At 38.1% G+C, this 21,702-nt stretch overlaps 1 protein-coding gene across 1 annotated transcript in view; it reads left to right on the top strand.

Moving 5' to 3' along the window:
- Positions 1–21,702, top strand: part of MAP1B (microtubule associated protein 1B) — a 63,258-nt gene that overhangs the window by 5,623 nt on the left and 35,933 nt on the right. The gene's annotated exons all lie outside the window — the stretch shown is intronic.

Here is a 21,702-nt window from a genome sequence, read left to right as displayed (position 1 = left end):
CTCGGGTCAGTTATTATACACTGTTGATAATGAGATCCTGACATTTCCCTAGCATGACAGCATTGACCTAATGGTTTTGAATGATGTACCAAAATATCTTGTGTAACTAATTCTTCCTCTTTCAGCATAGGTTATAGGAGTTTTTGCCATATCTTCTCATATTTTTAGAGAGTAAAACATTGCCAGAGGTAAGAAAATAAAACAAACTCTACAGTTCTCCTGTTTTGAAAACCGGCAGAACCAATATAACAATACACAGTGTGAAGATTTAGTTAAGGGATGTAGCTCCTGATAGACATGGAAGTAAACTCAGGCTTCGTTTACATATTTTTCATTTCAGTTGACATGTGATGAAGCTAATTCAACTCCTCAGTGACATTAGTTGCTTTGTTTTACAGAGAAGGTAGATAGTAAGTCAAATTAGCAGAATATATCTGTAAGGAAAGCAAGACGCAATGCATTTGATTTTTAACATGCATCTGTTTTACTTAAACTTAATGGAGAAAAAAGATCCTGAGCTTCTCCTTTAGCAAAAATATTTCAGCATGTCTTGTTTAGATGATACATCCTAACACCATTGTTTGAATAAAAATAAAACAAATGCTCATCTTTCATATGGTAAATAAAATAAGATTATGAATGCCTTTTCTCAACAGAATGACTACAGAATCCTCCAGGATTTTTTCTCTAGGAACTGTATTTTGGTTTGATTCCTTCTTTTTTTTTTTTTTTGTGTTTGTCTAGACTTGCCTGTTTAGTCATTGTGTTGAATTACAGCTTAATTGCATGAGACTGGGAATCATCAACATCTCTGTGACAAGCAATAATGAATGTTGTTTTCACCACTGCTTAATCTTCAAACAATAAACTGCCAACATACATGTTGAAAAAGCATTAAGGGAGCCTGGAACTTGGATAGAGGGAAGATCAGGAAAAAAGCTAGCCCTCTTGACCGATTTCTTGTCTAAAATTCTGTGGGGAAGCCCAACGGCACCACCAGAATCCCACTGCCCAGATCAGAAGATCATCTATTTTGGTTTCTTTTTGTGGTTCTCTGACATAGAATTGATCATCTCTAATGTTTGACAGGGAGAAGAGGGTTTTGATGTCATTAATAAAACCTCTGAATGTTTGACTTCTGTTACAACACCCAAATATTGAATATTTAAGCAGTGAAATGGTCAACGTTTGTACTAAAGAGGTGATTGTAAGTATTCCCTTATGGTCTCAAACTCAGAAATTCTGCAGCATTTAGGTAACTAGGTGACTTTTTGTCCAAGGCAAGTATTCATCTAAGGTGATGGGGTAGCCTGTGGGATGTAATTAAACAGTGTTTTTCCCAGTCCTTTGAGAATGAACTCTTTGTGCAACTTACAAAGATAGGGACAGTTTGCTCTTGAAGAAGGGTAAGAGTCATCTAGTATGTCTGCTGAGCTCCTTGTATAGTTGGGTCTGACTGCTGACTGAAGCCTGTTTGATTATGATGTTTAATTATGGTAATTGCAATGCTGGCTCAGTACATGCTTGTATGCTTCTCAGGGTAGCTCAAGGTTATGCACAGCAGCAATGTGAAGAGCAGGATGCTTTCTCAAAGAGGAAGCTTGGAGGAAGTGGGACCAAGCTTGTCCCCATGCCATGTGCCTGCAGTGTCAAAAGAGAAGCATGGGAGAGAGTATCTGTCAAAGCATTTATGTTTTTTCAGTTGAGGAATTTAAGGTCTAATCCTTCTCCTTGTGTAGTGAAAAACAGTGTATATATTGATACTGCAGGGAGCATCCCAGCACTCTTTTTGTGCTCTTTTTAAGGGAATGGATTGTCACAGTGGTGTTTATATTTCTTATATTCAGCTGCTGGGCAACTTACGGATGACTTGTAATTCCTGAAAAATACGATTCAGAATGGAAATGCCAGCAGTTCTTTTCTGCTACCTTGTAAAGCAGCTGAGTTAGCAGACTCCTTAATAATACCGCATTTTGCAGAAAAGTTGGGTGCTAGCAAAAAAAATGAGTAACAGCTTGTTAGCTAGTTGCCACGACAACTAGCAACATGACTTAAAATGGGTACTCTAGTGCTTGCCTCTGTTCTCTGCCATCTACTGATAACTTCCATCTTATGTTAATATCACAAGGATAAAGATTCAAACAATGAGTTGTAACATGTGCATGTGGAAAAGGAACTGTGTGTTGGATGGAGAGGCAGAGCAAGTGGAGACTTGGAAAGAGCTCTGTTGAAATTGCAGCTGTATCTGAAGCTGCAGCTGTACCTACCAATCTTTTCTTAATTAAAGTTTCAGCTGCATAAAGCAGCTTCATAAAAGACCAAGTAAATGGGTTTTGGGGTAGAGGAGGGGGAAACTGTTCAGTGTCTTTCTGCAAGACACCTGCTGTTTTGTCCTTCAGCTTCCTCCTGGGGCCTCTTGACTGTTGCATTGGTGTGTATTCAAGCCCTAGAACTGGTGTGTATTCAAGCCTAAACTAAATCTACTTTATTTAAATAGCTGTTTAGTAGTTAGTCACCCCTAACCTTCTAAGAGATATCTCCTGAACAATGCACTGTGACTACTTTGTCCTGTTTTTATGAAGAACATGTATCTGTTGAAGACATATTTCCTATCTGAGCAGTACCAGGAGGTCTCCTGTTGTCCCTAAGTCAGCAGTTGATGACTGTACTGTCTTGCGTCCTTCCTTACCTGTGCCCAAGACTTTATTTCCTTCAGCCTGCCTGTGGCCAGGGGGGACTTTGGCAAAATGCAAAACATGTTTGGTGTCCTTTCAGCAGCCACCTACATCTGCAGCAGCAGTTGGCTTGCCAACTTCAGGCTTCCTAAAGGTCTTTGTTCTCTGAAATGGTCATGACCCCCAAAAAGCCCTAATATTTTTCATTCTGGAAGTTCCCATTTCAAAAGTTACTGTTCAGAACTGTTATATCCTGTGGAGAACTTTTGGATCTGGGAATTCTAGTCGTTAGGGCTCGCCCAAGATCCAAACCCAGTTAATACCACACCTAGTAGTTTGCAATATGAACTTGTGGAGTTGCTGATAAAACCCCAAAGGGCTTGAATTTACTGCTGTCCTACTGCAAACGAGTTCATCAAAATTTGTGAAGTAGGAGGGCATAGCTTTTTGAGCAAAACCTATCAGTTAAAATGAAAGAAAAAGAGCCAAGATTTTGAGACTGTATTTCTCAGCTGCTGTCAGAGCACCCCCATTAACTGCCTTGGGGTTCAGTTCACATAAAATCTTAAGTAGTCTGATATATGCATTTAGGGACATCTTATAAATGTAATTCTTCAGCTATTAGAGACTATGATAGTTGAAATAGCTACTGAGAGGAGTCATTTTAGCTCACTGGAGAAGTTAATTTTAGTTGGCTACCAGACTTGTTTCCTGTCTTGAAGTATTCATGCCTTGGAAGAAAGAAAATGGAGGCAGAATAGGACTTGAACAGAGAATTGAGCTGACTCAGGCTGCTGCGACAGTGAATGGTATCCCTGCAGGGTTCTGCTGCCATCAGTTCAGGGCTGCAGTGTTGGGGCTGCCCAGCAGAGCAAGGCTGGGGATCTCCCATGTCCTTGCAGGCAGCAACTGGCTTAGGGGTACACACCCAGCTCTCATCCACTTGCCAACTTTTTTTTTGTGGGATATATTAGGATTTTGGTGGCTCAGGAAAGAGTTACAGTGCAACAGCCTACATGTTCAGATACATGAATTGTCAAAGCTTTCTTAGTACTAATCAAAATTCCAGAGATGGGCTAATAAGTGACTTTTTCTTCAGTGTATATATTATTGCAGTTATGTGACAATCATTCTGGCACTGACTTCCATTTCTGCTTTTTTAGGAGTGATCTCGAAGGAAATTAGCATGAATTTACATTGCTGCCAAAACACCAGTACCTGCTATGCTGTTAGCATGAATCAGCAAAATGACTGAGAGGTTATTTTTAAACGCCTTGTATCTCAAGTACATACAATAACTTCAGTGGCCTTAGAATAGCCCCTGTTTTATGAGAACAAGCTTTTGGCCTGTCTGAGGCCAGAGTTATGGGATTAAGTTAGCTGTGAATAATGATAGAATATCAACTCTGTTATGAAATTTTAATCCCCATTCCTCTTTAATGCAGCATACTTAATGGTATATTCCCAAGGTTGTTTCGTTAAAGGTTACTTAACAAAACCTTACAGAATTATAATTCTTAATTTGTCTCTTATGATACTTCAATCTTTTTTTCCTAATATTTTGTCTGTGTGGGACATTTGAAACAGAAGACTTAAACAATATTTGCCCATTACTATTTACAGATGACTTAACTCTCTTCCATAATGGATTTATAATAAATGTGTAATCAGAACATCAGTGCCACTTTTTCATCTACTTCTTGGTTGTAATCGACAACCTTTTTCTCAGGTGTCAGTTTTTCTTAACTTTGACAAGACTTATTTTTTTTTAATTGTCTGGAATTTCTGCTGCTTTTAAATATTTATCAGGGAAGGACTGAAGTTCCCTGCTTCACTGTAGGTGTGAGGAAACTAGTGTCATGAAAACTGCCCCAGACACATGGGACAGACGAAACAGAGTAGTTAAAAATTAAACAGAGAAGAAGGAAGCCTTGCTTTCATCTTTTTATGTTCAAGACATTTTTTGCTGGCACCATTGTTGAACTGGGAAATAAATATAGGATGAAGTCTTGACAGAACCTTGAGAAATGAGCCCAACTAGAGCAGGCTTGCTTCTGATCTTGGGGCTTTGAAACATTCAGTGCACATCCTGGCATGGGTATTATGGCCATCCAGCATGGTTTCTGAACCTCAGGCTGTGCCTTTGGCCTTCCAGAATGTCTAAACTGCACGGAGTTTAGACAAGCTGAAAAAAATTAATAAAGAATTGTTTTCTATGTGACCAGTACTTTAGGTAGATGTAGTAGGTAATGTCTTCAAGAGTATCTCTGCATAGGATTTAATGCTTGTCACAAGCTAATGATTTAATGGCATTACTCATAATCATTTTTCTAACACTACTGAATTTTTAAAACTTATAATCACTAGCCGCAAAGCTCAGATTCTAAAAATTCATTAGAATTGGAAGATTTATATATTTTTTCAATACTAATTAGGTTTTTATACATTTAATGTTTCCTAGCAACCTCAGAAATTTTAATCTTCCTTACCACTTCTTTACTAATTGTATTATAGAATACTATTCTTTTTACATTTCAATCCACTATATATAAACAAGCTTGAAATGGTGTAGTTTTGGTTGTTGTTTTGTTTTTTTTTTCATTGTGTCCTGCAACTTGAATTGCTGGATCAAGTGAAAAACATAGCACCTTTCAACATAACACATGGAAGACATGGAAGTCATCAAAAAGACATCCAAATGGATACAGTGTATTATTTCAGTGATTGATTCTAAAAATAAAGGTTGACCCCTTTGATCATAACAGTGTCTCAACTGCATAAATAGTTTGGCTGCAACATTCATATTTCTGAACCATCCCTAGTGGGAACAGTTTCTCTGCACCTAACAACCCTCTATACCTTTTAGAGCCTATAATTACAATCAGAATTACAATTTCTCTCTAGCTTTGGCGGGATAATGTCATTGTATGTCAAGTAGGGGACTATTATGTGAAGGAAGACTTTGCCAACATTCTCATTCTGAGTTGAATAGCAGGATCTGATAGTATTACTTTGTTAAGAGGAGCTGTTGAGTGGGGGAAACCCACTTGTAATGGGTGTAGGTCCTCCACAACCATTTCTAGACAGGAATCACAGGAAGGAGAAGACACAAAGCATTCAGATTTCCTTAAACAGTATAGGCTTACTATTGAGTCCATTGAACAGCATGAGGCCATTGTGCATTAGAGCCATACTTGCATAAAAAGGTTCAGTTTTGAGTTCTGGATTGTCTCAGGGCCTGTGTGATCCATTTGTGATTAAATTGGTTTAAACTAAAAGCAAATTCCAGGCCAAGGAATCAGTTTTTTGCAGAGAATCTGGAAAAGACTTTAAGATTTACTGTATTTTAGATTACTATTTTTTAGTTTCACACAGCATATTAAATATTTGCAGAGTTGATGCCAATCTACCAGTCCTTTCTTAACTTGAGTGGTTTTCCCTGAAAATGTTGGAGGCATCGGGGGATCTATGAAATTAACTGTCCTCCTGTGCTTTTTGGGCTCTGAGAATCTAATGAGTTTTCAACACAATGCCTGCTGCTTTCCAGGGGGGGTAGTAGATTGTGTTCCACATTCAGCCCAGGGCAATGTTCAGGTCCTGGCATACTAGCGGTTTTTCCCTTCTTGTCTTGTAGTCACAAACAAGTGACAAGAAGGGGCCACGTTGAAAGCTTTTTTTTCGCTATTGTAAGTGAAAGAGTTGTGGTGCAAGGCAGCCCTATGTAGAGCTATCTACCAGCTCCAGCTGAGCTGGTTCCCCTACCCATGAAAGTGCAGCCCCATGCAGGTGCAGTTCCAGACTTCACTCCCTGGAAGCAGAATGATCTCATCAGTGATGGGCCTCTCAAAAGACCATCAGGAGATCTCATCACATCAGTATTTAGCTCTACCACAGCTCTCAACTGGCAGACTCTACTGCCATGTTTCAGAGACAGCTTTGGTATGTCTGTAAGGGCAGTTTTTGCATGTACAAAGCATACAGGCTTTAATCTGTGACACTGATGTCCAAGACTATTTTTCCGATTTTCCTGATTTATCTTTTTATCTTCAGCTTATTTTAAACATTATGTTCTCCTCCCTTTTGCTTCCCTAAAATGAGTGCAATGCTGAGGCTTGATATTAGCAGATGTTTTCAAGACTACAGAGAAGCCTTTGCTCATCCTAGATTACACGTACTTTTTTCTTCCTTTCCCCAGTGCTGTTTCTCCTGCAGACTTCCTATATGTCGCAGTAAGCTATGGTAGTTAAGTGGTAAAATGTGAATGACATCTTGTCAGTACTGGCACTTCCAGGCTTGCTGCCTTTCTTGGAGCCACATCACAGCTAACAATAAAGGAATGTGTACTTTTTTGAGAGATGAGTTCAGAAAAAGCTGTGGTCAGAGAGGGCTCAGCTCCGAAATGATGTTTTGTAGTTTTCCCTTTATATAGTTCTGGCTTCCCCTGGTATTAAATATGCCGGAGGCTACTTCTGGCACTTCAAGCTTTTCTGTTGTTCTTCCTTTTGAGCAGATTGCTGTCTCTTTGTCAGTGATTGTTACCATAACCTAGGCAATGATTAAGTTAGATTTAAACCAAAGGCCTTGCTCAACTGCACCAAAGGTTACTCCATGTACTATTCCATGTCTGTGACTTACTTGCGAAGATGGGACACTCCCAGAGAATATGAGGTCCATGTCAGACCTACTGGTTTTCATTAGATAATCTAGGTAACCTAGACTAACCCTAGGTGTGGACCAGAGACAATAAAAAAAATCTTATCAATAATCATTGGGGGAGAAAAAAGATGCTTTCAAACCAGTAGAGATGTAGCTTATCTGGATCTGCTTTGCCACAGTACTATGACAACAGTTACTGATTTGTAAGTGCAGTTAACAGGACAGATACTTTCCACTGAGATGACTATTTGCAATCAAATCACAAATTGGCTGTGTAAGGTTTGGAAACATAGTTGCTATAGCTGACGGCACAATAACAAACAGATTCATTGCTGAGTTTGATGCTTTTTCAGATTTTAGTCTCAAAGGTTTAGACTCAATATTCCCACGAAACCGTTAAAGAACTCTTGAGAATAATTTTTGAGATCCTGTAAGAGGAACCATAGGAAAGTGCAAGCAATCTCAGCGTTGTGGCTCTATTCGTATTTTCTCATTACCTCTAATGTCTTTTGAATTGTTACTACTATCAAAAATTATCCTCTTCCAGTACAAAATTAAGCTATAATAATATACTTCAGGATCAAAACTCATTTCCATCAAAGTTTCTACTTAAATTTTGGCATAATGTCATGCAGCTACACATACTTGGTTTAAAAAACACTTTGAAATGAGCAATCAAAAAAGACCACCCCCCCCACCAAAGCCCAAACAAACCCCAAACAAACTAACATGTTTTCTTACCCTTTTCCTTTTTTGGAAGTCGTCTGCCAATACAATTATGCTCCCTGGTGCTTTTTTTGCCAGTAGATGGCATTCTCAGTGCCCATACTCATACTGTGCAGTAAATGAGCACATACAAACTTCTGTACTATTTTTAGGTCCTAGTACTTAATGTGAGACATATGTTTTCTGTTTTGCTCTGACAACTTGCTTGGAGTTTAAATCTCAGAAAATTCAGCTCTGTTGACTGTGAAGGATGAAGGAAGAAGCTCATTTACAACTGTAAATGCGCTTGTCAAAATTCAAATCTTATAGTCAACAGAGGAAAAGCACAGCATAGCTCATGCAGGTGAGAGGTCTGTCAGTTAGAAGACCACAGATAGCAATCATTTATGAAAATGCTTAACTTTACATTAATTCTGCAGAGCCAGCAGGGGGAAAAGCAAGATCCCTATATATGCAGCTATATTTGTGCATAAATTAACACATGCTGTAGATACAGCTGAGGAAATCAGCCTTACAGATCATGTATATAGATCCGCATTTTCAGGATGTCTCTAACAGACCTGAGCTTCCCCTCTTTTGAAGCTATGATATATCACACCAAGAAGTACAGCAGTGCCTCCTCTCCCATGTTGAATTTAGAACACAGGATGGAATAAAAGACCTGAGATCTATGCAAGTAGACTCCAATTCACTTATGAGGTTTAATGTATCTCACATGTTTTTCCTTGTCTCAGTCTAAGCTATAACTGTCAGGAATATAGAAATACAGTAGCATATAGTTTGACAAAGCATTTCAGTATTGTCTGTCTAAAAATACTTGTTCATACAAGTATATTCGCTATGTATCCTTTTTCCTTTCTTATGGATAGAAAAAAAACCCCAACCTTATAGCTTTCTAAGTGACTGTAGGAAATGTGATACATCCTGAATCAAGAGACCTGAAGTTTAGTCGTTAAATTTTCCCCCCAAATACATAAAGACTGACTGTAGCAGTCACACTTAGATGCTGTGGACAGTCCTTGATATGGATTATTCAGTTGCAGGGATGTAATTACATTGATTATTTTTTTCTGTCTTGCTTCAGTTTCCCTTTGGGGACTGCTCTGCAAAGTGTGCCAGTAGAGAACCTAGCATCAGTGATTTATGCAGTGTGATCTTCATTAGAATTCAAAATGAGGCTACCAGCTCTCTTCAAATAAGCTACCAGCCAGATGTTAGAAAGTAATTACTACAGGGATCACTCAACTTGATTTGAAAATAACACCAAAGATGAAAAGCTGAGATTAGACATTCACCAATTTGTGTAACTCCTTCAGATCTGAGTTGTATTTAAAAAAAAACACGTGACCACCATTTTATGAAGCTGAATACCTGCACATATCTCTATGGACAAAGTACTTTTGATATACAAAAATACTGGTAAATGGACATTCAAATAATTTTCAGCTAAGTTGACCTTGGGCAAAGTACTAGGGCTCCAAAGGCTGCTGAGAGCAGCTCTCTTTTACCACTTATGTAAAAAAAAAACACAACAGAAACAACAAACAAAAGCTCTCAAATGGCAAAAACATAGCCAGGAATTTGTCTTCAATTGTGATTGCTATATCACTTTGACAAATTTTGATTTTAACGTGTAAATTATGAGTAATATTACTGGAAACAGAAGGGTCCCACCAGATCTACCCTGTTATGTGTTAGGGAAGCATACTGCTGTTGAAGAATTGCAATTTGTAGATCATATTTATAAAGAGTTGGAGGGAAATGTTTGTGGGGAGCTGGTTTCTACATAAAATTAAATGCAGCACTGCTGGGTTGCTGTGGCACCACTTGAAATAAAACCCAGCAATTCTCTTCTACAGCTTCCTTGTGAGCTGGGCGGTGCTGGCATTGACAATAAATCAGCTGACTTCCATTAGACCTAGACATCTATAGGAAGCTGAGTGCTTGTGCAAATCTTAAGCCAAGCTGGTGAAATATTGTCAGCCATCTCTAACAAAGCTCCATGTCAAGTGGGAGTGAAATGCTTCCAAGTGCAGCCGCGTGTCTGTGGAAACGTGTGCTTTCTAATTACTAAAAGGCTCTTGCTGGTCCTAAATCTAGGATGCTTACAGCGTAAAAGTTAAAATACTATGGGGAGATGGAGTAAATGACATTTTGATTACCCTTCTTAGTGACTGACACAACCTTCAAACCCTGGGGAAGAGAAGTGGCAAGGAGGAGTCTTTTGCCTTTTGTCACCTCTGCTGTGCCATCCCTGCCTCTGCACCATGCTTATCTCATGGCTGAGGCTTAATTAGAAGACTTTGAGGCTGAAGTTATGGAAGAGAATATAAATTGCATCTGTATGGATTACGATCTGGTGGAGTTCATTAGCATGCAGGTGGAGTTTGTGTGCTTCCCAGCCTCTCTTCCCAGAGCTTGTGACTTCCAGGCATTTCCACACTCCAGCAGATCAGTTGTGCCCTATGGGGCTAACCCGCATTTTCATATTAACACAGTTTAATTAGGCAAGGAGAGATTGCTGTGTCTCCAGAATGATCTACAGATACAATAGATCAGTATTTATTACAAAGATTCTTTCAAATAAATGTCTGCTCTGTTAGACAGGTTTGCTCGTTCAGAGGCCCTAGAGTCATTTAAGAAACAATTAAATCCTCTCTGGTGTGAAGCAGAATACTAAAAAGGATTAATGCTGACAGACTGTGCACTCTCTCTAGTTTCAGCTGTGTTCCTATGCCTTGCTGTTCTCCTCTGATATGTAGGTTTGATAAAGGGAGTTGGGTTCAGGGACAGCTGCCCATCCCTTGCAGCAGTGTGGAGTGTAAGAGAGGATATAAAAAGCACCAAGGCATTGGCCAAAAATGATCAAGCCTAGCATAAATATGTAGCTGTGAGGAATATACAGCTGTTATGCTAGGAAGAACTTCGGATAGCTTAATTCCGTAACATTTATCCTGGTTATCCAAATTTGATGTGAAAGATGAGTATGAAGCGGTCTAGTCTTCTAAATGCTCATGTAACTAGCCAGATTTACAGTGGCCATCTGGGAAATGCCACATGATGAGCTTCCATGGTCAGGTCATTGTTGATCTTATTTTTTCCTGATTTCTCCTCCTCTCCCCTCAAATTAATCTTAGTGTTCTGTGCAAGGGAAGCAGTTTTCCCCTAGGGAGCATGTTGGAACAATATGCAAGATTGACTCAATTATGAGGATTCGCAAAGGACCTGTACAGAAAACAAATATTTCTCTAAGCTTTATGTAATTTGGATTTATTTACATGGTTGAATTTCCTACTCATGTTATTGTGTGTATTCCTTATATATGACTATGTAATATATGTTTAAAATGCTATATATTATAAATATTCCTATTTTTTAAATTTTTCAGGTTAATGTCTTATGAACTACACAGTAATGTAACTTTGTAGAATCATAGAAATATAGAATCAGCTAGGCTTGAAAAGACCTTTCAGATCATCAAGTCCAACCATTAGCCCAGGACTGCCAAGACTACCACTAAACTGTATCAGTGAGGACCTCATCTACACATTTTCTGAACATTTCCAGGGAGAGTGATTCCACCACTGCCCTGGGCAGCCTGTTCCAAGGCCTGAGCACCCCCTCCCTGAAGAAAGTTTTCCTAATATCCACTCTAAACCTCCCCTGGTGCAGCTTGAGGCCATTACCTCTTGTCCTATCACTTGTTACTTGGGAGAAGAAACCAACACCCACCTCACTACAACTTTCTTTCAGGTAGTTGTAGAGAGTGATAAGGTTCCCCACAAACCTTCTCCAGACTAAACAAACCCAGTTCCCTCAGCCACTCCTCATCACACTCCTGCTTCAGACCCTTCACTAGCTTTGTTGCCCTTCTGTAGACCTGCTAAGTGTAGCCATCTCAAAAAAATGCAATTTAGGACCATGACGACCAAATTCCAAACTTGCAAATATAACTGATTTGACTAGTTCAGCATAAATGAATCTCCCTTTTGTTAGCTGGAGTCTTCAAATTCAAACTGAATTTGTAGCAAAAAAAGTGATGTATCTGAACTATTTTGAAATCCGTCAGAATTTTGCTCTTGATCTCAGTGAAGGCAGGTCAACCCCAACGTTATTTATTTGTTCAAATATTTATTAAATAATTTATTTATTTTTATATTTGTTGTTATTTTTTATGCTGTTCTCAACAGGCATGCAGTTTTTTCTTAATTTAAGAAAGAATACTTGTGCATTTGCACAGCTTATAACTATCATCAGGCATGTCAGTTGCAACGTCTAGTAAGAGTTCTCTCAGTGTAACTCCCTCAGAAAATTAAGTGTGCCGGACTTATCACAGTTTATATGGAAAAAAATAAAATCAAATAAAATCATGCAACTCTGTCATGCAAGACAGTGGGAGCTTCCAATGGAATCTAATGGCAACCTTTACATTTCTTCACCAAGAGAAAATACTAAAACTCACAGGATTTCTCTTCCCCCAGAAGAGAAAATAAATTAAATATTTTAATCTGGGGGGGGGGGGGAAATGCAGCTATATTGGTTTCATGTTCCTTAAGCATCCCCCTGCCCTGCATTTTTGGGTGTTTTTTTTTAAATGCTGATGATGAACCTATAAGTGTACTTGAGTTGTGTTCATTTAATACCGTGTGGGTTAAATGTCTCACTAATGCTGACACTTTGTCATTCTAATGAAGTACAATTTATGAGTGTCTGTAATTACACAGCCTGTGTGCTTAGAGTGATACACTAAAAGGAGTGTATCACATCTAAAATAACATTTTCTTCATTGCATCGTCTAATTTCATCTGACATTCTGCCAAGCAGGGCACAAGCTTTCTGCAGGAAGCCGCAGAGTATCTATGGTCTCATTTAGACAGAATTAAGTTATTATAAATCTGTTTCTAATTATGTTAATTAAATATTACATCATGTATATCGACCTGCTGTAGATCTTAGATATTTCTTTTATTGTTTTAGTAATTTGCTCTATTTGTTATGCATGAAAAATGCTTTTGATAACCCATGTTGATCATACTTGCTAATGAACCAATGCTTACCATTATTGCACTTAAGGATATATCTCCAGAACATACAGTGTTAGAGGGCTGATAATGAGCACAACAGCTGAAGATACTGATTAATTTAATCAGGGTTATTTTGCCTGCTGCCAAAGTATAGGAGGAGAGATGCTACCACTGGAAAATGTTGGAGCATTTAACTTGTGGCTATGTATTTAGGAAAAAACTCGGTTCAGCCAGCCTGTTTCAGGAACATTGATAATGCAAAATGTTTTCTTCATTATAATGGCAATAGTTATTTGCTACCTTGTTCAGATCAATTTATTATGAAGCAGCATGACACTTTGTACTGTGAATCATATTGCCCAAAGGCATTCACATGAAAATTGCTCATTTAATTTTCACTGGATTACTTTTCTCATTTAAACAACAATAATAATGTAAAGTATAGAGCTTCTACAGCTTGCAAGTTTTTTTCCCAATATTCTCAACCTAATTTTGAGATTAACCTTTTAAAATACACATTCAGATTTCAAAGATCAATTTTTTTAACTTCTTTTTTTTCCTTTATGTGGAAAGCTGAATCTTTTTTACTATTTCTCTTAGTACAGCCAAAACAAGATGCTTATCAGCAAAGGATATATGCCATTTTTTATGGCAAAATTTCTCTCAACCTATCTGATTGAGAGAAAATGGATAATAAACACGACTTGCGCTACATCAGTGATTTCCGTTGTCAAAAGAAAGAGGCCCAGCACAACACTTAAATTTATGTGGTTGGAACCCAGACACATAAAAGCCGTACTTTGTCATTGAGATAGATATTGCTAATGGAATTGCCTGTGTGAGTGCTGTCTGGCAGATGATTAATAGATCAGCAGTAGCACAGCTTCACGAAGGCTGCAGATACTGTCGTCTAAGGGACAGGAGGAGTGATCGGTTAGTGACAGCAGCTCTCAGGGGAGGAACAATAGAGACTGAGGAATATATCAAGGGAAACATCACTGGTAAACAGAGATACTGTAAGGCTTTTACTCACCTTCTATGAAGTCTCTGGATGTGCCTCATGGCTATAAAAGAATAAAATGACAGAAATATACTGTTGTATCTTTCACTAATACTTGGGCTAAAAGAATGTCTTTGAATTCCTTTACATTTGCTTATGTCCAGTTTTCCAATATTTTCCTGTAAAACCACCATCAATAGTTTTTTTTTTTTTTTTTTTTTTTTTTTGTGGCTGCTGCTAGCAGAAACCCTGAAGAGAGGGATGGATTTTTTGCTCACTTTTCTGCCCTTCAGTGTGCTCTTTCCAGCACATCCCTTCTCCCTACCAGTCACTTCCCCATGGGACAGGGCCTGTGGTCTGCTCAGACCTCTTGTGATATCTGGTCATATCTTCTGCCAGGCTCAAGCAGTTAATGAGAATGGCCAATTACCTAAGAGGGTTGGTCAGACACTCCTCAGTTTTCACAGCTGCCAGCCGGTTTCTTGATCTCTCAGTGATATATACAGATCAAAGAAGCCAAAGATGACACAGGCTTTAAAATAAGAGTCAAGTTTGCTCACTACTCTTCTGCATTTCTGATTTAGCATCATCCAGGTAAGACAGCAAGAAAAGAGCTCCAGAATCACTCCAGATGTTATAGAAAAGGCTTGGATTTCTTTCTTGTTCCAGTTTTGTTTTGACATAGCTTTTGAAACAAGAGCACCACAAAGTGCTAGACTTGGTACATCAGTCAGCCCTGCAGCCAGTCCTAGAAAAGACCTGTGCTAATGTTGACTGAGAAGAAGAGAAGCAGGTGATGAGAGAGACTAAAGGTAACTTTTCCTCTGTATTATTCAGAGACTCACTGAGCAGGCTTTATTCCTTACTAAGGAAAATGTTTTGTTGGTTTTATCAAACTCCAAACTAATCTTGCCTTAATCTTACTGTTACTTGAAAAAGCTATTTAAAAAAAATACGTTGAATCTAGACCTTTAAAAAGCCTGTTAACCCTTATATATGAGCTCAAGGGCAATCTTTCTGTTTTCAAAGTAACATAATTTTCTCCTTGGAGGCAATAATTATTAACAGCCAATACTGAAATTCAGACCTGAAAATTGCTTTTGTGTTCCCATGAAAAAAAATCAGTGTAGTACATACTCCATGTTACATGTGCTCTTCAAACACAGTATTTCAGGTTAATATGTACTAAAGGAGGATTCTTATAAAGCTTAAAACTTTAAAATATTAGTAGGTGAGCAGCTGTTCAATAGTCAGACAGCCCCTTCAAACCAGTTGTCAGCATAATAATATTGAGGGGAAAGATAATTAATTTCTGTGTTCCTTTATAGTTGTGTGTTTTCTAATTATCACATTCCTTTGCTAACTTCTGCTGTACTAACCTGATAACTGGGGGTAAATTTCAACAAATCTTGACATGGTCACATACTTCAGAACTTTAAATGGCTGGTTTAATTACCAAGAAATCTGCATTTGTTAACAAAGTGATAAAATGCAGAAATAGGGAATAACTCCCCAAGTGGGAGATCGTACATGCTACTACTAATCTTGCACAGGAATGCTTACTCTGCATAAATACATAGCAGTTTATATGTGTATGTATAATTTACATAAATGATGTAAAAGCCAAAGCTGACATTTCAAAGACTCTTTGAAAAACAATCTTAGTATTATTTTTTCTTTCCTGTCCTCTTTAATGAAACATAAGAGATGGGAAGCCAAGCCTTTCCTTTGTGCCTCGTTTAAACAGATTTACAACCTGAATTTCTGTAGAAAGAAGGCTAAGTGAATTGTCATTAATATCAGAGGAACTTAGTGTAGTCCATATATTATCAGATAAGACTAGTCAGTGCTGATACAATCTATTATATCTACAGACAGCTGCTGATGTCACATCACTTGTACGGCACATATGACTATGTAAACAACATAATGCACACTATCAGAAATGAAGGCATACAGAGGGGAATTGATTCCCCCAAGGAACATCTAGGTGTGCCCTTGTTCTTGATGCAGGAGTCAAGGATCCTGGGCCTACAGTGCATGCGTGACCTCTTGGAAAACCCTGATTCTCCCAGACTCAGATCTTTCTGGCAGCTGCCAACCCAGTTCTGTTCCATGGATAAGGATTACCAGTCTGCAATACTCTCTTTCTGTGTTACTTTCTCTCAACACTTCCTTGGACTGTTTTGTATGTTCCTTATGTTGCTCCACTTCCTTTGTGGGTTTCCCACCTTGTTATACTGTAAGTCTGTCAGAATAGAAAATATATAATTTTCATAAAAGACCACCAGATTATTATAAAGGCCAGAACCAGATGATTCACAGGAAATTTTTAAGCTGAGATAATTTTAAGTGAATGTTTGGTTTTTTCTTTATTTGTAGAAGAAACAAAACCAGTTTGGGCACTAGAAATGTAAATAAACCCTAGTTATTTTGTAAACTTTCATTACTTGTTCAAAAAGGATACAATAGGCTTTTATATTTCCCTGCTTTTTTTTCTAAGGGACATGAATGACAGTAGTCAAATTATAAACCACTCAAAAACAGTAGCATATGAAAAAGAAAACCATCAACTGAAAATGTCTTTTTGTATCTATACTCCTGGGCCATTCCTCTAATGATATTACAACCTAGCTTCTACAGGTATACTACAAGAGTTCTTATACTGTCAGATGAATTCTAAAATATACCCAAATCCCAGGAGAAAGTGCAAGAAGACAATTTTTTTGTCAGGAGACTATATTATGGTTTTATTTTGTTTTGCCAACTTTCTTTGCTAGACCACTTCAGCTAAATAGCCATGCATCCAGACATTGTCTTATACTTGTTTGTACTCTACACAGAAAGTAGAGCATACAGTACCTCATGATAGGTCTGCCTGCAAGTCTGCTAAACTATTTCATGTAATGTTATAAAAGTAGTCTGGATTTTTTAGAGGAATCATGCAATAATATGATACACAGTGGATGTGAGATAAGAGTGTAAAAGACTCAAGCCTTCTTTCAAGAGAACACTTAACTAATTCTTAAATCTTTCCTTTACCCTCCTTACTTCCTGAAGAATTAAAACTCTACCATTTAGTGATCACTATGCCCAAAACAACCTCCAACCATCACATCACCCACAAGTATTTCTTTGTTCACAAACAACAGGTCCTGTGGAGCACCTTCTCTAGGAGGCTCCCTCACCAGATGAGTTAGAAATTTATCTTTCATACACTCCAGGAATCTCCCAGACTGTTTCCTGTCTGCTGAGCTGTATTTCCAGCAGACATCTGGTAAGTTGAAGTCCCTCACAAGAACAAGGGCTGGTCCCTGAGAATTCTCCCAGCTACTTACAGAATATTCTGTCTGCCTCTTCATCCTGGTTGGGTGTCACCCACCACGATCCCAACATGAACCCAACATCTGCCTTGTTGGCCTTCCCCCTTATTCTTACCCATAAACACTCAACCGTATCATTGCTTTTAATCTCTAAACAATCAAAACTCTCCCTAACATATGGGGCTACCCCACTGCCTCTCCTTTCTTGCTTATCCCTTCCAAAGACTTTATTAGCCACCCATTGCAGTACTCCAGTTGTGCAAGTTGATTTTCAGTAGCTTTGTATGAGAATTGTTGACTTTCTTCTCTGTTGACACTCAAGGCATGTGAGAACTAGACTGATTACTAGTTGTTAGTTGCACTTGAGATGGCACTGCAAGAAATTGAAAGATGTCAGTGCTCGAAACAACAGTATTTACCCTTAAGGACAAAGGTAGAAATCTGACCAGGCAGTTTGTTTATATTTAGCAAATTCCTTTCTCTGCTCTTGCAGAATATTTATTATGCATTTATTTTTGTGTCAGTTGATAAGCTGTGTGCTGCACAACAGAGGGTCACAAAAGACAGGCATGAATAAAATCAGACATAAGAGGTGGGAGAGAAATAATTTTTTACCTTGTCCTTAAGTTGACACTGGATAAATATCTGATATGATAGAACTTGTCTTCAACAGCAGAAGAGAACATAAACTGGAAGGTACTCTTTCTTTGTGAACCAAAGAAGGGTGGCAGTCTGGGTGGTTATTTGCACATACACTTAGAGAAATAGGCAAATGTTAGAGTTAACAGACAATGATGTAAACCAGTTAGCACTTTCCCAAATATTTTTCTAAAATACACATTTTAAAAGCTACTGTAAGAAACAATTAAAAGTTAATACATGGCATGAATGGATGGGAAAGCAAGAAACTGTCTTTTGAAATTTTTAGAACAACCTTAGTGTCACAGTAACTATCATACTGCACAGTTGGGTCTAATTCTGAACTTCATACTCAGGTGACTCATGCAGTGGACTTACAGATTTTGCTGGATCTTATCCTTCAAAGACTTAAGCACTTCCTTATTTTTTAGCATGATCTTTTTACAGACATTTAAAAAATGCCACTTTAAAGTGTGGAGTTTTTTAAACTTTTTTTGTCCTCTGATTTCCCTTCTTAGTCTGATTTGGTTAGAAAAGCTTGAATAAGAAAATAGAAAAGGACACACATATCTGCAGATGCTTGGAGCTAAATTAGTAAAATTAGACAAATGCATTTAATTTAAGTTGTTTTTAAGCATTATACTGAAATGGTAATTTTTCTTGGTACAGTTTACCACAGCTCTTAATCCATCTTGTAGATAAGCTAGAGAGTTTATGCTGGGGCCACTGCTGCATGCATATGTGCCAAAACTCATCTGAAGGAGCTGTTTCATTACTAAAGACATTCCCAAGTAGAATTTCTTAGGTCTATTGCTAAGCACATGCTAAATACAGGATGACTGTGAATTCACTGTTGCTATGCCAATTTACACTAGGTGGAATCTGAGCTGGGGAGAGTAATTTCCATGTAACTTGCAGATGGGATATAGAGCTATATGAGAGAGGATGAATAATTTATGTCTGAGTTCACAATATTAGACCACGAACCAACTCACAATTAACTTATTCTTACAGCCATGGGGAAATTCGCACTGTGGTTCCTGATGACTGTAATCATTCATAGAACATTAAGTTTTCTTGAAATTGTTAATTAGCAAGTGAAAATATTTTTGGCAGTGTGAAAAATCCAATATTTTTGTCTTGTAAAACTTATTTTGTAGACTGTTGTTTTTAATGACTCTTTAGTGAGTTTGTTCAACTCCCACTGAAGTCAGTGGAAAAAGTTCTGTTATCTGAAGGCCAGTTGGATCAGCCCTTACTCTGTGTAATTTTGGATGTTTCTTCTCTTTCCAGCATCTGTGATAGATGGTGCATGAGAAATCTACACAGTCAAATTATCTCTGTACAGAAGAACAATGTCTTACATTCCATAGTACTTATGTTATTTTTCTTACGCATCATGCACAATAGCTGTATCTGGAACAAAGAAAGAGCCTTGTGCATAGCTAGTTATAAAATAAAGTATTTCCAAAATGTTCATTGAAAAACTTGACAAACAGAAATACAAATAGAAAACAGACATTGACTTTTTTGAAGTGCAGCTGTAGAGCAAAATGTGTGACAGCTTTATTAACAGCATCCAGGAAATTATAACAAAACCTAGCAAATGTATTAGCCAGGGAGAAACTAAGCAGGTGGAAACAAAAACCTACTTCGTGGTGGGAATTCAGTTGTGACACACAAACTATTCTGCAAGATATCAAGGCATGCTTTGAGGACAAGACCTTGGTTTTGTGTCTCAGTGACCACGGCTGTAAGCACATCCTGACATCTATAAAGAGATGAGTCCCTGCAGGATCTAGCTATCCTTTCAGCATTTCCCGTCAAGGATTAGAAGGCAGAATAGTAACCTTGATGCTGCCACTGCTTTGCAAAGGTGATTTGTCTAGACCTGTCTCAACTCTGAAGAGTGTAAAAAAGAGAAAGAGAGCTGAAGGGAGGAATAAGGTCTGACACTTCACACAGAGGGTGCACTGAAGAACCCAGAGGTCCATTAAGAAACGAAGTACTCTTGCTGTTAGTGTCCCAGCCATCAGCTTAAGAGGTCTGATGTCATAGCCACAGGCTCAGTGTGGTTATTTCAAATCTTTGTGCTCGCCCACTACCTCCCTCCCCAGGGAATAGGGTTATTTTTTTGTCAGAAATGTTCTTCAGTAGTTTGAAGGTAGAACTGGGAGTGGGTGACAGTGCTCTGCAGAAGTAGGGTAGAAAATACACTCCAGGCTGTTAGGAGAAGCAGGAGTGAATGCTCCCTTTACAGCAGTAATGGCTAGAGTGGTTAGCTGTGGTAAAGATGGCAGAGTGCTCTTCATTCTGCTCCCCACAGATCTGCTTTCTTGCAGACATGATAGCACAGTAGGAACATCCTGTAGAAGTACTGACATGCCCCAGTGAAGCATAAAAATTGGGTTGTATTCAACCAGTGTTATAGGCAGTGTCCATGGAGTTTGCTTAGAGATGCTGTAGCTTCTCTGTGACTTTGCTGCCTTTTTTATTTTGTATTTCATTTAATTTTTATTTATTGCTGTTTTTTTTTCTAGAATCTTGATTTGTAACAGTGCCTGCAGTTACTCTGTTATATGTGACACTAGTCCCCAAGGCAAGTTTTCAAATTTGTGAGTGAGAAATGATATAAAGAGCATGGGAATAGTGGTGAGATAGGAATCAATCCAAATCAAACTGCCAGCTAGAAAATGCAGACTACTATAGCACATGAAATATTTGATAGAGCAGCTTAAGATACTTGAGGGAAATAAGAAGAAGACTTATTAAGCCTCAGTTTCTTTTCTATTGCACTGATTTTGGAATTGTATTTTAATCTGTTTAAGATGGACAACAGAGGTGATTACCTATTAAAAATTAGGTTACCACCATCTGTAGAAGATTTTTTTTTAATGATAGTTTTTTACACAAAAATACTGTTCATCTCACCTGAAATGATACTCAGCATTATGGACTGTGCAATCTTACCAAGTTTTCCATGATTCAGTACTTTAGCAGCTGAGTCAGATTAATAAAAGGCGTTTGTTTTCTGTGAAAAACTTCAATTGATTTTGTAGTTCACTGCTTCCATTGATTCTGTTTGAAATGCAAATAATGGAAGAAACGGTAGGCCAACAGCTGCAGCTGTGAAACATGGCACTCCCTCCAAATGTAAATGTGGCACACAGGGACTAAGCCTCAGTCCCTGTGGCCTGGAGGGGTTTTGCCAGGAATAAAGCAAGCAAGCACTCCCAGGAGCCAGGGAGCTAAGCTGAAAGGAGTGTTGAAAGAAAACCAAAAGTAGAATTTTGATATCTTTCACTAAAAATAAAGATTGCAAAGCTGGTCAAAGATTTTAGTTGAGCATATTTTAATTCAAAACACCCTTTCAATAAAATTCATGTTCTCTTAAAATGTGTTTTTCCTTAGATTAATGATTTCTCATATATAAGTGAAATATTTAAAATCTTATGTTCATTTTTCTGACCTCACAATTTTCAAATTGAACATGATGGAACAATTCAGTTCCATTTAAAAAATATTACCAGAAAAGCATTATTTTATTTTCCATGCACTGTAAAACTCTTATCAAGGACACTGATTCTTACAAAGACTTTCTGTCCTCAGTCTGTTCAGGGAATGGGGTGAAGGAGGAAGGGCACTTATTCAGGTTGCAA

This window comes from Melopsittacus undulatus, chromosome Z, assembly GCF_012275295.1.
Source record: "Melopsittacus undulatus isolate bMelUnd1 chromosome Z, bMelUnd1.mat.Z, whole genome shotgun sequence".
Classification (NCBI taxonomy): domain Eukaryota; kingdom Metazoa; phylum Chordata; class Aves; order Psittaciformes; family Psittaculidae; genus Melopsittacus; species Melopsittacus undulatus.
Note: the sequence above shows the minus strand (reverse complement) of the source record. Positions and strands in the feature narration are given on the sequence as shown.